This window comes from Zonotrichia leucophrys, chromosome 5 (assembly GCF_028769735.1).
Source record: "Zonotrichia leucophrys gambelii isolate GWCS_2022_RI chromosome 5, RI_Zleu_2.0, whole genome shotgun sequence".
Taxonomy (NCBI): domain Eukaryota; kingdom Metazoa; phylum Chordata; class Aves; order Passeriformes; family Passerellidae; genus Zonotrichia; species Zonotrichia leucophrys.
The window spans coordinates 39,739,678-39,756,079 of NC_088175.1; the positions used below are offsets into that span (position 1 = coordinate 39,739,678).

Sequence of the window (16,402 nt, forward strand, 5' to 3'; positions counted from 1 at the left end):
GCTGACACAAGCAGGGCAATGGAGTCTCTCTGCACCAAGAGAGGCTTGGGACAGCTGAGTTTATTTCTCTCTGGCCTTTTTTTCTTTTGACTTTTGGCTTCAGCTCCCCACCTGCCCAGTACCTACAGAGTCTTCCACAGCTGTCTGATCCAGCTGGAAAACTGCTGCTGCTTCCCACCAGGGAACAGATGCTCCTGCTGCGGCTGCACAGCAAGACAGGGCAAAAACAACCTTCCTGGGTTTAAAACTGGGCAAAGTTACAGGTTTCCTTGGTGCTGGCTGTACAGCCAGCAAATACCAGGACTAGTATCATCTCCTCTAACAAAAGCCACTCAACTCGCGGACAAGCGACGGGAAGCGAACAATGTGATCATTTTACAGCAGACACCAGCACTTGATAACTGTTTAAACAGCACCTGGCACTGCAGAGGCCTGAATGTCTGTGGCCAGGGGATTTTAATGAATTAAGGGATTTTAATGCAATGAAGTGGAAAGCTTATTTGAGCTCTGTTTGTTTAAACAGAGCTCCAACGAATGATCATTTGCAAAACAAACCCTAAGTCACCCCAAGCTCTATCTGACCACTTTGCTGTAATCTACAGAACTCCCTGAGTCCCTTAAAAGAGGTGAATGATGAACCCTCCAGTGGCCTGGTCAGGGAGTTTCTGAGCTGAGCCAGACCCCAGGCACTTCCAGGGCTGGAAAAGAGCTGCTACCGTTCTGCAGTCTAAGAGGGGGGAAAACTGGCTGGGAAGAGAAATCTGGGGATTTTACAGGACATTTAAAAAACAAGTCCAGAACAACATTATACATTTAACCCAGAAATGAAAGAAATTAAATAAAGACCTAAGTATATTTTCCCAGGAACACAGTGCTCTCAGGAGCCAAAAACTGCACATAAAAGCAGGCAAGCATCTGCAGCCAAGCAGGGTATAGCTCCAAGGCTTCCTGTGGGAGAAGTATCAGGGAGCAGAGTTTGCATCTTCCTAGGAAATCTGCCATCAGGACCTGCATTGGGGCAGCAGACAAGCCAGCAGCACCAAAAAGGTACTATGCCTCAGAAAATTTTTGTATGGTTAAACATCAGGACAATGGCACTGCTGGAATTGGGAATCTGCATGATAAAATGAGCTGAGGAACTGGGAGGAAACTGGTTTAAGAAGTGAAATAAGAGTCACCAGAGAGCCACCTGAAAGCCAGAGGCTGAGCAGCCTTCATGGAAGGGGATCCTAAATTGAACATCCCATAATTAAGAGAGCGAGAACAGCATGAGAGTATTTCCTTCCTAGAGTGCTGTTAACACAGCTAGGCATGGATTAATGCCCCATTACTTGAACACCAGGACATCCCTTTTACATTTATTAAAATGATCAGGCAAATTAGTTTCAGAGCCACACGCACACCAAAGCGGTGCAAATGGCCCGAAGCTCATGCTGACACATAAATGGCTCAGGAGCCTCCTCCGTCCTGCCTTTCCCCTTTCTCACCTCCCAAAAGTCAGCTCCAGACAGTGACAGAACAGCCACACTAGAAGTACCACAATGCAGTCCTGGATGTATCTGGTCCTCATGGCCCAAGTGGTGCTATTTTTCTCCCCTGCCTTGCCATACATCTCTCACACAAATCAGACAGTGAGGCTTTCTCCAGGAAGGCCAACCTTTGTATCTGCTCTCCTGATCCCATGGGGCATGGGGCTGAACTTTCAACCTTCAGGTTTTGCCTTATCACCTGAAGGAAGAGTGCTTGCTAGAGAATCACAGCCCAGCGTGAAGCATGGAGGGGAGACACAAACCTCATCTTGTCTCATTAATGCATCACACCAGTAAGCTTGGATTGGAAATACAGGCACTCAACATCTCCACAAGCCAGGACATCACTGGAGCAGAAACAGGTTAAACTTACCCACAAGTCTATGACCTTGCTGACTGCATTTAGTGCCACCAAACTGCCCTACAGATGTGGGCTGCCACCTCTACTCCCAGATGCCACTGCTCTACCCCCAGCCTGAGCCTGCAGCACCCTCCTTCTCCTGCTCTTTGCCTGCCAGGCTGCCAGAGCCACAGCTGCCATCCTCCAAGCCAGCTGTGGGCTCCCAGTCCACCAGCTCCCCCAGTCCTGCCAGCAGCACCCCACCCTCCCAGAGGCCAGCTCTTCCCTTCTGCCCTCTGCCAGCACTCCCATGTGCAGATGCCCTCCCCAGCAGCCCCAGTGCAGCTGAGCACATCCTCTCAGGCTCAGGCTGCTGCACATGCTGATTTATCTGAGCACACACAGGCTGCCGGTTTGACAGAAAACCTTTAGCAAATGTCAGCTGCTGCTGTGGCCGAAGAAAGCAAATCTGTCTTCTCCCTACACCCAAACGTGTTCCCATCCCTGATTTCATGCCAGCACAAATATTTGTGCCAGGCAGTCAGACAGGAATGAGACAGAACTGGAGGCCAGCACATGCTGGAGCTGTCACTGAAATCCAACTTCTAAACTACAACCTTGACTTAAGAATAAACAGCAGAATGGGAAGTCAGGACTCCCTTCCACATATTTCTATTTGTCTTGAGAGCAGACAAACTCAAAGCCCCAGTGAGAGAAGCTGATGTCAAGAAACGGGGCTCAGAAGGTGAGCAGAGGAAACCAAGCTGTGCCAGCATCCATTGTTTCAGGAGGACACTGCCCCACAACCATTCACAGTCAGGGATGGCAAGGGGAAGGAATCAGCAACGTACCTGCTGGGAGAGGAGAAACCCTCTGGGATCAGCACACTTTCCTTCACACAACAAATGCATCTGAAGGTGCAGACACCGCCAAATTTTGTTAATGACAGGAGCAAAGCTGTCATCACAATAAGGTTTAAGGAGTGCAAAATAAAACTGCAAATATTTCCTGAGAGAAACTGCTTTCTAGATGTATGACAGGCACAAAGAGCACAAGGGAGCTAGCACCAGGTAATGTCACCTGGGGAGAAGCTGTCAATTTGGCTCTTGCCTGCTCAGGACAGTTTGGGACAGAGGGTTTAGAGAAAAAAGGCGGCAATTTAATCTGCTGCCTGCTTGCCTTTAGCCCTTGAAAGCAGAGACTGCCATGAATTTCCTTGCAGGACCTGGCAAGGTATTAGTCCTCAAGAAAACAAAGCAGCTCCCAAACACGCTGGTGAATGCTCTCCGCCATCACAGAGCGTCACCCCTGCTCTGGGGACAGCACGGCCCCTTCACACCATTCTGCCACCAGACAGAAGCCCCAGGGCTGCAAACTCACCTGCCTTGTGGTCAGCAGCCAGCTGTACCCGTACCACTCTGGGCTGTGAAAGCACCAAGCCAAAGGCAGCCTTCCCCCTTGTCTCAGGTGATAAAAGGCCAAAGTACCAGCGGGGAGGTGCCATGCCAGCCCCCTGCACCATTGGCTGCTCACACCCTCCAGGGACAGGCTCGCTGGCACGGCGCCCACTCAGCTGGCACGGGACAGGACGCAGAGCCTCAGCAGGCAGGGCACTCCTCCCCAACAGCCCCTGCAATGGCTCTCACTCCAGCAGTCCCTCCCCATCCTCCACAACTGACCTCTGTCTCGTACAGCTTCCCTCAGGCTGGTCTGGATGGGTTCCCCCCCTGCCCCTCCTATCACTGTGAGAACAGTCAGGCTGGCAGCCTTGCAAACTGCAGGCAAACTCTGCCCCCATATCCAGCCTGCACTGTCCCTGCACACAGGGGAGCCTCTGCCTCCATATCCACCCTGCACTGGGGAGCAACTGCATACTGAGACCCCATGATGAGAGAACGCCTCAAAACATCTCCTGTGTGCCACAAGGGGACAGGAGAGTCCCCTGGCTGGGCATGTGTTGTAGAGATGTTTGGCTTTGCAACTGCAGGTGGTGCAGTATAGATTTACCTGAATGCCCACAGAGGGGAAAAAGAAGAACAAAACTCCTGATTAGCAATGAGGATTCCTGAGCTCACATTCCAGCTTCATCACTGACTTGCTCTTCACCTACAGAAGGATTTCAAACCACAGCTGGCAGCCTGATGAACACCCTGTGCCTATGACAACATTCCAGCTTAGGAAAAAAACAAGCCTTGAACAAAAACAGTCCAACATCTTACAGACAGTTACTCACCACATCCCAGCCAGTGCAGTCACCCATAATGCTGCAACAGAAGAGGATTTACCACAGGGCCACGTTGCAAGTGTCACAGGGACAATCCCTCAAGCCCCAGCAATATCCTGCATTCAGTGCATGCACACTGTTGCAACCATCCTCTGCACCAGGATTTAATTGAGACTACAGGAGATTCACACAACAGTAGTCAAGATTTGCCTGATGTCCTCAGTCACCAGGGTCACCTCCTTGCAAAGCAAAGGAGTTACCAAAGACGACAGGCAGAGCCTTGACTGCTCCTGACAACTGCCCCTCTATCTGCCTGGTCTCAGGCACACCAGGAAAAGCCAGCATAGCTGCTGACTTCAAAGCACAGATCAAAAGTGAGTGGAGCAGCAGGTGTCACTGGAAAGCAAGGGGACAAAACAGCAGGGAAGCAGGTGGGGAACCTCCTGCCTCCAGGCAGTAAGAGTAGGAGGAACACACCCAGTTTTCCTACTCCCTCCCCTTTGGGCTCTCCATCCTGCAGGAAGCAGAGGCTGGCCCCCCCTCTCAGTACAGCAGCATCATGCAACTTTGTCTGCTTTGCTGAGAAATCTTTTGCAGTAAGTAAAGACAAGAAGACAACAAGCACCAGCTGTTACCTCTGTGAGAGCTAAGGCTTGGAGCAAGGCCTCCAAAAGGCACTGTGAGCAGCAAGAGAAGTGTCTTCCCTACTTGGAGAGCTTCTCCAGGCCAAAAAAAACAGCAATTTACTTAGATTAGAGCAGAAGCCATTTGCCCTATTGCTTAACAAAAGAAGTCCCATGGAGGCCTCTTCTTGCATCAGCATGATCCCTTTAACACTGAGATGCCAAGCCATCTGCCAAGACAGAAAGACTTGGGGAACAGGCCTGTGCTGGTCTGGAAGAAACACCCTTCAACTCTGCATGTCTTGAGTAGAGACTTCTCTGGATCAAAAGGCAGAAAGGTAACACTCATGTTGAAGCTGGGAATGTTTATCAGTACTGCAGCACACCAAAAGGCCCCAACACCCACCTGGGATCTGTCATTTTAGGGACTGCTCTGACCTTCAGTCAAGGAAAGTCCCTGTCCTGGAGATTTTGCAACTGAGCAAAAGTAAGGGTTGAGTAAGGACAGCCCTTAGGAGAAGTGACTCACCCAGGGCTCACATGGGAAGTCTTGGTATTAAAGACATTGGAGATGATAAATTGAAGGAACTGGAGGGAAGGTATCAGCAGGACAAATGAGCTTGCAGTCATCTTATTGAGAACACACTGCTCCACTGAAGTGCAACTCATTAAAACACTCTTCAGGCAGTATCTTCCCTCACAGGAGAGAGACAACAGGTGTGAAAGTGCTCACAGACACCCTGGCAAGACAGAGGGGAGCAAAGGAAACCCATGGGAGCTGCTGGCGCTCTTCCCATCTCAACCTGCCTCCTCTCAAAGTTCTCAAAAAGGCAATTGGGTCAAGTCTCAAAAGACCTGGCTCCTCTGCTCTGCACAAATGCCACATCAAGCATGCTGCCCTGCTGCCCTGTCACTCCTCTGAACACTTACAACACAAGTAACAAGCCTCTAAATTTAGGACAACTACTCATGCTCAAAGCAAACTGTCTTGGAGTAGGTGCCAGAGGGCTGAAAACCCTTTCCATGCATCTCATCATAAAATCTTCATTGATGTGGTCATACAAGGCCAGGGCATGGCCATAGCAAAAATTCAGGCCCAGCACTTGCTTGGAAACAGTTGTGGATTACAATCTTTGGTCTGTAGAAACCTGCAAGTCCCTCCACCAATTCAAAAGGATCTGTAAGAGGTAGCTACAGAATAGGTAACCCATATGCAAATACAATTAAATATACATATATATATAGCAACTTTTACATAAAATGGCTATTTAAATTAAGATTATAATGGGCTAGGTTATTCTGCAGCTGCAGAGGCAGCAGTAGAAGCACAAGCTAACTGACAGACAGTAAAATGGCCTGCACATGATCATGCTGGTGTACAAGCAAGCGCACCTTGGATGTTACTGGACAAACATTAAGTGGCTGCTTATTGCCAGTAATGTTCCTTTCCAAGTGCCACCTGAGAAATTATGTCACATGCTGAACTGATGCAACTCTAAATATTTTTAAATCCACCTTCGTCTGGATCTGTTCTTTACACCAGGCTTTATGAAATTACAGCTTCAGAAACATGCAGCATTAGCTGGAGAGAGAAGACAACTTTGCTGAGCTTTTGGGAGCCTGGCAGATGGGAGGGAGAGCAAGGAGAACAATTAAGAACTCACATACAGCACTCCTTTTCAATAACCTGTGGTAGTCAACAAAGGCAGGAGCCAGCTGACAGTGACAGACAGACCAGCCCTCAGAACTGGAAGGACATACCATGGAGAAACTCAGTGCAAATCCTTCTCTTGGGTGCTCTGCCAAGAGGCTGAGCAGAAAAGAGTTCCCCTCTCCCAGTTTAGAAAATAACCACCATGTACAAAGCAGTAATTAAAAACAACCAACCAAGAAGCCCAAGGGAAAGCGAAGGGTTGGATTCCATCTCACTCAGTAGGAATGAGGTAGAGCACTGAGCTGAGGTCCTGGGGCCTGAAAGAGACCATTCATTTCCCAGCAGCAATGAAACCAGGGCTATTGGCTCTCAGCTTTCTCTGCTGAAAGAAAGGGGTGCCAGTGACCCTGCTGGGAGGAATAAGCATCTTTTCAGGCCAAATTGCAGTAGTACCTCACCAGAGCAACACTCAACCAACCACAGAGCTGCTCCTGTTGGATGCCTTAAAGTGTGTGGTCCTGGGATGGTGCTGGTTCCTTGTGGCAGGTTCAGATGCTGCAGAGGGGAAGGTCGGACAGCTCAGGCACTGCTGTGCCCACAGTGCACTCCTGGCAGCCCTGCCCTGGGGCTAGCATGGAGAGTGGCTTGGTGAGCTGCTCTGCCAGCTCCATCAGCACCCCTGCCACTCACTGCTTCCTCCTGGAGTGCTGGGGATCTTTTCTGCTCTCCTGGATTGCAGGAGATGTTTTGTGCTCTCTCTGTCCCTGTCTGCCAGCTCAGGTGACCAGCTGCCCTATGGATATTCAGTTTTACTGGTAAAGACTGAGACAAAGAAGGCATTAAGCACCTCAGTCTTTTCCTCAGCCTTTGTTGCTGTTTCCTCTGCATCCATTAAAGGATGGGGATTCTTTTTAGCCTTCTTTTCTGTTGTTAGTGTATTTATGAAAACACTTTTTATTACTTTTCACAGCACTGGCAAGACTGAGCTCTAGCTGAGCTTTTGCCTTTCTTATCTTCTCTCTAGGTGACGTAACAATGTCCTTGAACTCTTCCTGAGTCATCTGCCCCTTCTTCCAAATGTTGCAAACCCTTTTTTTACCTCCCTTGGTTCCTGCAAAAGCTCCCTGTTCTACTAGGCTGGTCTTCTCTCCTGCTGGCTCATCTTTTGGCACAGAGGGACATCCTGTATCTTTAAAATTTCCTTCTTAAGGTATATTCAGCCTTCCTGGACCCCCTTTGGTGACCTCCTTCTTTACCGCATCAAGAATTGAAAACTATGTAATTTCATGGTCACTGTGCCCCAGACTGCCTCCAACCATCCCATCTCTCACCAGCCCTTCTCTGCTTCTAAACAGCAGGTCAGGGCTCTCTGACCAGCTGTGTCAGAAGTTATCTTCCACACAGCCCAGGATTCTCCTAGGCTGCCTTCTCTCTGCTGGGTCGAGCTTCCAGCAGACATCCAGCAAGAGACCCACAAGAATAAGGGCTGGCAATCATGAAGCAGTTGCTCATTCATCTGTCTTTCCATCCTGGTTGGGTGGCCTGAAACATACTCTCCCCAGGGTGTCTGCCTTGCTAGCCTTCCCCCTAATTCTCACCCACAGGCACTCAACCTTATCATCACTACCATTCAGCTCTCAAGAGCCAAAACACTCCCCAACAGACAGACAGTCACTGCCTCTCCTTCCTTGACTGTCCCTTCTGAGGAGCACAAAGTCATCCACTGGAGCACCCCAGCCATGGCAGTGATCCCACTCAGGTTCCACCATGGTGCCCATGTCACAGCTTTCCTGCTGCCACGCTCCCTCACAGCCTCTTGTGCACCTCCTCACTGGCACAGCATGGGAAGCTGAAAAGTCCTTGATTTAGACTAAGCAGTACTTAGCAGCAACTAAGATATCAGTGTGTAATCAACATTGTTCTCATACTAAATTCAAAACACAGCACTGTACCAGCTACTAGGAAGAAGATTAACTCTATCCCAGACAAAGCTACAACACTGGCTAAAAAAACTTTTCTGGAAAAAGCCTCCTGTCTTGGTGTATACTAAGCATTCCACAGCTTTGAGCCAGCATGAGCCAAGTAGTGTCCCTTCCTGCTCCTGAAACAAAGGAAAAAGGAGGAGGGGAGGGAAATCACCATCTCTGGGCAGCATCTGAGGTACCCCAGCAGGTATTTATCTTCCCACAGACTTTCTTTGGTTTTTTCTCCCCCTTGCAATATACCTGTCAGGAACTGCACATGGGCACCACTGCAGATCCTCACCCCATACACCACTCACAGAGCCTTCATTAAAACGTTGAGTTGTCCTGAGAACAGGCTCTAAGAAAGCAGAAATTAAATTTATCTGCTTCAATCTGCTGCATCAGGACTTGTGTGCATCCCTGGTCACTCCATGGGGATGTTGTTTTCCTTCTGTGCCTCCCAGGAGGTCCAGGTTCTCAGCAGAGATGCAAGCCAGCAGAACTCACCCTCTCTGCTGGAGCCTGGGGACTTGCTCCCCTGCCAGATGCACTAAGAGGGCACATTATTACAAGTACATACACACTTTGGTCCTGTTTCATGGGGGTTTCATCATCCCTTTGGCTGTAACAACTTCACCTTCTCAATGATGCTCCTGCACAGGCTCATGATGGCCAAGAACAGTACAGGCCTTGCAAGCCCAAGCTTACTGGGCAGAACCAGGAAACAGGTAAAATAAAAAGAGGGAGTAGGAGCAGGCAGGACACCTGCATCTCACCCTGTTACTTGTAGGAGACCTGATCAAAACAGCACAAGCACATCAACAGCTTTCCAGTACCATTCTTCCTGCTCCTCCTCCCAGCTTATGCTCACCACAAAGAGCACAACCTGTGATTACTGAAGAAGGGGGAAGAAGAGAAGAAATGCAGGAAGTCTCCTGTGCATGCATAGTGGTCTTGGCTGAAAAAGGCTCCCAAAATGCTTAACTCACTAGTTTTAGAATCAGTGCAGGACTTTACTATCCCACATGCAGAACTACTGGAACAGAGATACATATCACCATCCTGGACTCACAGACTGCATCATTCCAGGGTGGTAGAGCACAAACCATCACCTGCAGCTTCTGTGAAAAAAAGGAAGAAAAAACCCAAAACCAACCAAACAACAAAACCAAAAGAAATCCCCCAAACATCTGGTGGCAAACATCCAGGCAGCATTCCATGGGACCTAGCTAAGTGCTGTGCATGGCAAGACCCCAAACAGCAAAAGGAGCCAAGGACCACAGTGCTGCAGGAAATGAAATTACTTGCAACTATCTCTGTCCTTTTACAAGAACCTTGCTCGTTTGCAGTCTCAAATATGAGCAGCACCAGAATACACAAGCCACTTCCTCTGCCTCAAAATCACCAAGGGGAAATAGGATAGACAATGAAGCAAAATTACTATCAGTACCTAGCACATAACCTGACTGGAGCAGAGCTCAAGCGTGGGTTGCTAAAGTTTATTTCTGTAAATTTCTGCCTCCCAGTCTGTGTCATATTTCGCTGATTCATTCTACAGATCCTTTTCTGTACCAACAGGGTAGAGCATAGGAAATATCCAGGGCTGGTTGTTTAGTAAACCTGCACTGAAAGTTCCCTTCCATCTACTGCGCCTGCTGCTAATTCCCTTCACAGCTCCGCTCATTAACAAAAATACAACACAATAAAAGAGAACCGCACACATACACACCTCGCCCAAATTTCCTCCATACTGGCTGGTCCTGAGTCACCACCAGTGAATAACTGTTGCACTAAGGAGGACACGGTTATTAAATTAATAGAGGCTGCTTAACCTGGCTACAAATATACACGAGTTCTTTGTGCCTTAGTGAGCTAATAAGGCATGTGCTAATTACATTAATTCAAACAAGCCCAGCATGCCCTGAGGGCAAAGGGAGAGAAGGGTGCAACAAACTCAGGCGTTTTCATAACAGCTGTGAGACAGCGGAGAGTACTTGCCTTGACACAGCTCTTGGAGAAGCACAGGAACACTGGCTGGCACGCTAGGGCTCACTCAGCCCAGCTGCTGCCTGGGTCATGTGCAAAATCCCTGCTCATTCACCCAGCCCTTGGTGCAATGACAGACACAGGATCCCCTCTCCAAAGGGCCAGCCAGCTTGTCTGCTCCTATCTCTGTGGCCCAGAGCACACGGCAAGCCTTGGGATGCCACCCTGCTGCTCTGGGACTATGAGCCTGGGACCCTGCTGGCAGCGCCCTTCCTACATGGCACCAGCAGCCTCCAGCCCTGGAGCAGCACCAAGGGCTGCAAGTCACTCATCATCCAGCCATGTGATGCTCCTCATACAGCCCCATCTCCCCCCCAGCCCCAAAGTCGGCCATGACAGCTCAGACAGACAGACAGACAGCACGCAGAGCCTGCAGTGGGACCTTAACCAAGTTAGGCAATCCCAGCACATCCACAAACCTAACTGGCTATGGAAGCAGGCAGAAGGGACAGTTGCACCTCCCACATCAAAATGGCAACAGAGCCTTCAGAAATCTAACAGGCTGCAGCAAGAAGAAGCACGGAGAGAGACACACGATCGCAGCAAGGTTCAGATATGCTCAGAGAGGAGCGTCCCATTTCTCCAGCCCAAGGGTAAGCAGAACTCTAACCTCTGTCACCCCTGAAGAAGGCTCAGCATCAGCTATGTTCACACTGAGGTGTCTGCTAGGAACTGTCACCACTTCCTGGCATGCAAGGGAAGGAAAGCAAAGGAAGAGGAAGTTGGTCATATTTCTTGGCACTTCCAAGGACACATGCTCACCAAGCACTTTCTGAAGGATGTGCTTTTCCTGTAAGCACTAGGGGACTGTGCTGGAGCAAAGCAAAGGTGTTGCATTTTTCTTCTCCCTCTCTCATCACTTCTTCCTATACTGCATGCATCTGGCAGCACATCTTAGGGCCATCCCTAACAGATGTGAAAAGCCACCACCTTTCTCTGGCTGCTATGCTATGTGAATTTTAAGCATTATAAAGGCATGACAGTGTCTCTGCAACAAAGAGAGAATCTACAACCAGGCACCAGATGAGAGCAGTGGAAGGGTAGCACAACACCATTTTTTCTGCACAAAGAGGAGCTGGTACAGGCTCGATGCAGTCCTGACCGTGTGTTGGGGAGAAGGAGCATGAAGGAAACAGTACCAGGGATTTTTAGCCCCTGGAAAATGCCACATGATTTACTTTCCCAGCAGAGACTGGTTACTCAACACTTGTCCAGCACAACTTCAGACTACTGCTCTTCCTTTCCCCAGCAACTCGAAGAACTCACTTTGGGCCAGGCCTATTCCCAGGTCACGTGTAGCTGTGAACACACAAATGCTTGTGTTGACATAAGCAGAGAGAGGCAAGAGTGGAAGCAGGGCTGTTCCTCTTGGCAGCGGCCTACAGCAGCTTGCCGAGTGCACTGATAAAGTAAACCAACATACAACAATAACACAGAACAAGAATCCCTCCAGGGAAACCTGGGAGATAAGAGCTTCTGGGCCCTTAACAACATCATTTAAAAGGCCTAGTAACCCAGAGCCCTGTGGGTCTGTATGTCAACTGATAGCTGTCGCTCAAAAGTCCCAAAGAGGGACTGTTGAGCCTGGCTGGAACTGCAAAGCATCCCACAAACACCGCATCCTGTCCCTGTAGCAAAGCCACAGTGCACCCAGAGCATCAGCCATGGACATGGGAACCGACTCTAAAATATCCCAGTGAATGAAGCAGGACCTCAGGGTGTGAAAGGACAGACCCTTCCTGCATGACCCTTTGGAGTCAGGAGCTAGGCTCCACCTAAGGCAAGGTGACAGAGAAGCATCGAGCAGGAGCCACCACGTAAGCATGCCCACGCTGGTGTACAGGCTGCAAGCTCAGCTGCCACTGGAGCCAAGGCCTTCTGTACAAGAGACCAGACATGGAGAATTGACAGGATAACGAAAGGACATCTCCCAGCCTTCCAAACACTTTGCAACAGCAGGTAGAAATCCCTCTGAAGAACAAAGCTTATCTCATTACTTCTCAGTGCCAAAGGCAGAATTTCACTAGTGCTCCCAGTGCACTAGAAGAAATGCCACTTAAATGTCATGTTAGTCAATATTCCTTGCCTTTCAGCCACAGGACACTGCTGCTGCCAGTCCCTTTGCTGTGGGGGCACGTGAACACAACTGCTCCCCCTGCATTGCCAACAGCCCTGCTGGCCCCCCACCTCAGCTGTTTTGCTTACGCCAAAACTGTTCAGATCACAACAAAATGGTTCCTTGCTAAACACACATCAGCAGCCCCACATGGGTCAGGCTGCTTCTTGAAGAGGTTAGCAGCTCCTCCAGGGAAACTCATACACACTCTGTGACAAGCAGAGGAACTGTCAAGGGGACTGCAACCACCACCTGATGGCTCAGGAGGCTGTGGCATAATCCATTCACCAGCTCCCTGCTCACCCAGAGTGCGGTGAATCAGCAGACTGCAAGGCAGGCAAGGCATTCCCAGCAGTAAGACAATGTATTTTGGAGACTACAGGCAAATCAAAACACATCTAGTCCTGCTCACCTAAACAGAGTGCAGGGAGATGAGTAACACAAGAAAGGGGAAAGAGGAAAACGTGAAGTATATCAAACTTGAAAAGTCATTCTCTGAACATCAGATGTCTCACCTGGCTACTCCAAATGTACAGGGCAATGCTGCTACCCGACAGATGTATCCATAAGATTTATCTGACACACCCTCAAGGAAGCAATTCACCTTGCACTGCCTGAGAAACTGTTTTCAAAAAGTTTCCAAATGCAAACCACCTCACAACTCTGCTCTAATTACCAACTCTGTCTCACAAAGAGTGCATGGCACCAACAGCAGGCAGCAGTAGACACAAGGAATTGTCATGCCAGGGAGCAGTGGAACAGACACGTTGCCTCGGAAGACTAGCAACAGTTTGGCAATGCAGGAACTAGACACACTGTTCTGCTCCAGAGCTCCTCGGACAAGGACTCTGGGCTCCAATCTATAACCCAGCTGGAGTCAGCTGTGATAAGTGACATGGGAACCTGCCTGCTCCAGAGCAGAGCCCACTCAAGATGTGATGCAGCACTCTGGGGGAAACACGTTCTCCCTCCTCTGCAAGAGCAGTAATTTCACTGGAGAGAGGAAGAGGGGAGGCTGGCTACAGCAGAGTTCATCAGGGTTGTCAACCATGACGTGTAAACCCTTACCCGTGCCCTTTCAAGCTGCCAGGAAGTTTGCCAGCTCACACATACGCACGTGTGTGTCCAAAGAGCACATGCCCTTTACCACAGCTGATCCATTTGTTTTCAGCTGCACACCACCTCAGTTTGCACTGACACAGGTCCAGGACACTGCAGCAGCACTAGGGACAACCCAGTGTCAGATGACCCACAGCCTTCCTACAATCTCAGCCATGTGCCAAGCAAGATGTCACAAGCTGCCCAGCAGCTCTGCAGCCTCTCTCCCACAAGCTGACTGTGTCTGCAAACTGCCATGGCTCAGCTGCACCAGATCAGCCTGACAGGCGAGCACAGCTGACCCTCAGCCCAGGGAAAATGGCACCTTGCTCTGCACAGGGCCCTGTGCAGCCACAGGCACTGAGTCAGAGGTGTGCAGGTGCCTCCTGAGCGCGGGGGCCGTGGCAGCAGCCGGCTCAGCCCCCCGAGCGTGCTGGCAGGGAATGCTGCGCGCAGGCACGCGCCCACACACCGCTCAGCAGCGACCTGGCATTTCTTCCCCCCTTTCCAAAGCCAAATTCAGACCATCTGTTGAAGTATTTCTGCAAATCATCCCTCTTTTGGGAAGGGCCGGGGGCTGAGTTTAGTTGTTTATATAGTGTCTGGCATTTCTGCAGTGCTTATCACTTCAGTATCCAAGCTATTTCCTTCAAGCTCTCCATTACTTTTGAAGAACTAGTGTGAGGCACCACAGAATCTACATTGTAAGTTCTGCAAAAAATAAAAAAGGGCATCAAAAAGACGACAGCTGCTCAGGTCACACACACATTTAGCTGCTAATAAAGCAAGTGGGATAGTTCAGGAGAAAGGGGAAGGGCCAACACAATGAGTTTTATGTCCTTTAAAGAAACTACTACACTTACAAAATAGTCTTCATAAACAACAAGTGTTCCTGTTGCCTTACAGAGAAGAACTTGGCTTGCCCAGGGCATGGAAAAGGAAGATAGTACTGCTATCCCTGAGAAAGCCAACACAAACTGAAAAAGGGAGATGAAACACTTAGAAGAAGAGATCATTTACTAGATCAGATCATACTTTCTGCAACAGCTGCCATGGCCATTTTAAGTGGTGAACCCCTGGAGTGCTCCTGCTCCCACTGCATTGTAAGGGAAAGGATCAGAGACATTGCTTACCCCAGGTCCTGCTCTAAATCTGTAGCAAAGGAGAAAGCAGGACTCAAACTCACAGTAAGCCCCCCACAAACCCTGTCCCTAAAACACAATTTCTTCTTTTTTATAAATCCCTAACTATCACAGAGCAAAGAGAACAGCACTGAACAGGGCACAAACACACTCCCAGTCTGTGCATGGCCTTGAAGAAGGCGTTTCCATCCCATCAGACCCACCAGGACACGGGGAACTGCCCTGTTCTCCACACCCATTAAGGGCAGTAAGGTGTCAGACACCACAGTGACAAAGATGCAGCAGCAGCACAAATGAAGATAGTCTGGCCCAGACTAAGCACACCACATGCTACAGCTTAATTCCAGGCACTTATCCACACAAAAGCCAGCACTCATCCAGCTCGGAGCTCTCACAGCACACAGCACAGCCCCTGGTCAAAGCAAAAAGGCTCCACTGAAAGCTGCAGCTGAACTCAGAAACCAAGGATCATGGCTACTGGGCTTCTTTCTGGCTTGATCCAAACCAATTGCTCATTTGCACAGCATCTCTTTCCTACTAATATAATTTGATGAAAGTCCCCTATCTCTGTGCTCTAATTAAAAAAGAAAAACACATAACTCTCTTCCCAAACACCTCCTCCAAGCCAGTTACTCAACCAGTGCAGAAGCATCACTGTCATATATGTATGAGGGGAATCTTTCCTTCTCCTTCCCTCTCCCCACCCTGTCTACAAAGGGCACCAACCCCCCTCATAGCTGGGACAGCTTTTAAATTGAGAGTATAAGCCCCAAACATGGAGTCAAAACTCCAGGTGGGGCAGGCATAGTCTTTGATGTGACTCAGTCATCTCCAGCTCCTCAAATTCATGCTATTTGGGGAAACTTAGCTGGGTCAAAACCAGCCTCTCTCCTGCTGGCTTCTGGATAAATGCCTCAGAAACAGGAAAGAAAAAAAATCCACACAGCTCTCCTGATATGCCATACACCAGCATCAGTGCCAAAGGAAGGAGCGGGGCACAGCAAGGTTTGACAAGACGCAGTCACCCACCCACAACAGGACTACCAAAATGAGAACAAGCACCAGTTACTAAAAGGTTTAACAAAACAGAGTAAGAGTGCATTCCTGTGAGCAGCTCACCACAGGCTGTACTAAATTATGATCAACAGAGACCCCATAAATTACATAAACAGTAACATGTCATATTCCTTCTGATACACAACAAGCATTGCTGCCTGGGTGCCTCTCCCTTCCCTGAGCATATAATCTCCACCTAGACAGCCCACCTAAGGCAGAAAATGTTCAAAGTTTTTATATTTGCAGATGTGTAAGAGGAAACTGCCTGATAGAAATCCAAACCACCCAGAGTGACAAGGTCTTTTCACTAGGTTTCTCTGGGATCTTGCCTTGTTTTCTAAAGCTTTTGTACCTCCTGTTACTTTATCTTCACAATAACTCAAACTACCAGGCAATCAATACTGCAAGGTTAAAGCAACATCCAAGTCTGGCATTGGACAGCTCAATCCAACTCCTCCTTCCTGCTATCTCTGTGCTGGAAGACAAACAGGATAGGAAAATATTTATCTGCTGTTAGGATTAGCTGGAGCAACACAGTGTTAGCTCTAGCAAGCTGCCACTGTTAGCTGGATATGGCCAAGTGACAGTCCCCAAATCCAGCAGGTACAGC

At 49.2% G+C, this 16,402-nt stretch overlaps 1 protein-coding gene across 2 annotated transcripts in view; it reads right to left on the reverse strand.

The window, feature by feature from the left end:
• The window catches only part of SLC25A22 (solute carrier family 25 member 22), a 51,449-nt gene that overhangs the window by 30,193 nt on the left and 4,854 nt on the right, over window positions 1-16,402 (reverse strand). The window contains exon 1 of one of the 2 annotated variants that reach the window (XM_064714648.1): window positions 10,064-10,184. The exons of the other annotated variant lie outside the window; for it this stretch is intronic. The gene's annotated coding sequence lies outside the window, so the exon portion shown is untranslated. Of the gene's footprint in view, window positions 1-10,063; window positions 10,185-16,402 lie in introns of those variants that run through there. 2 annotated transcript variants of the gene reach the window in all.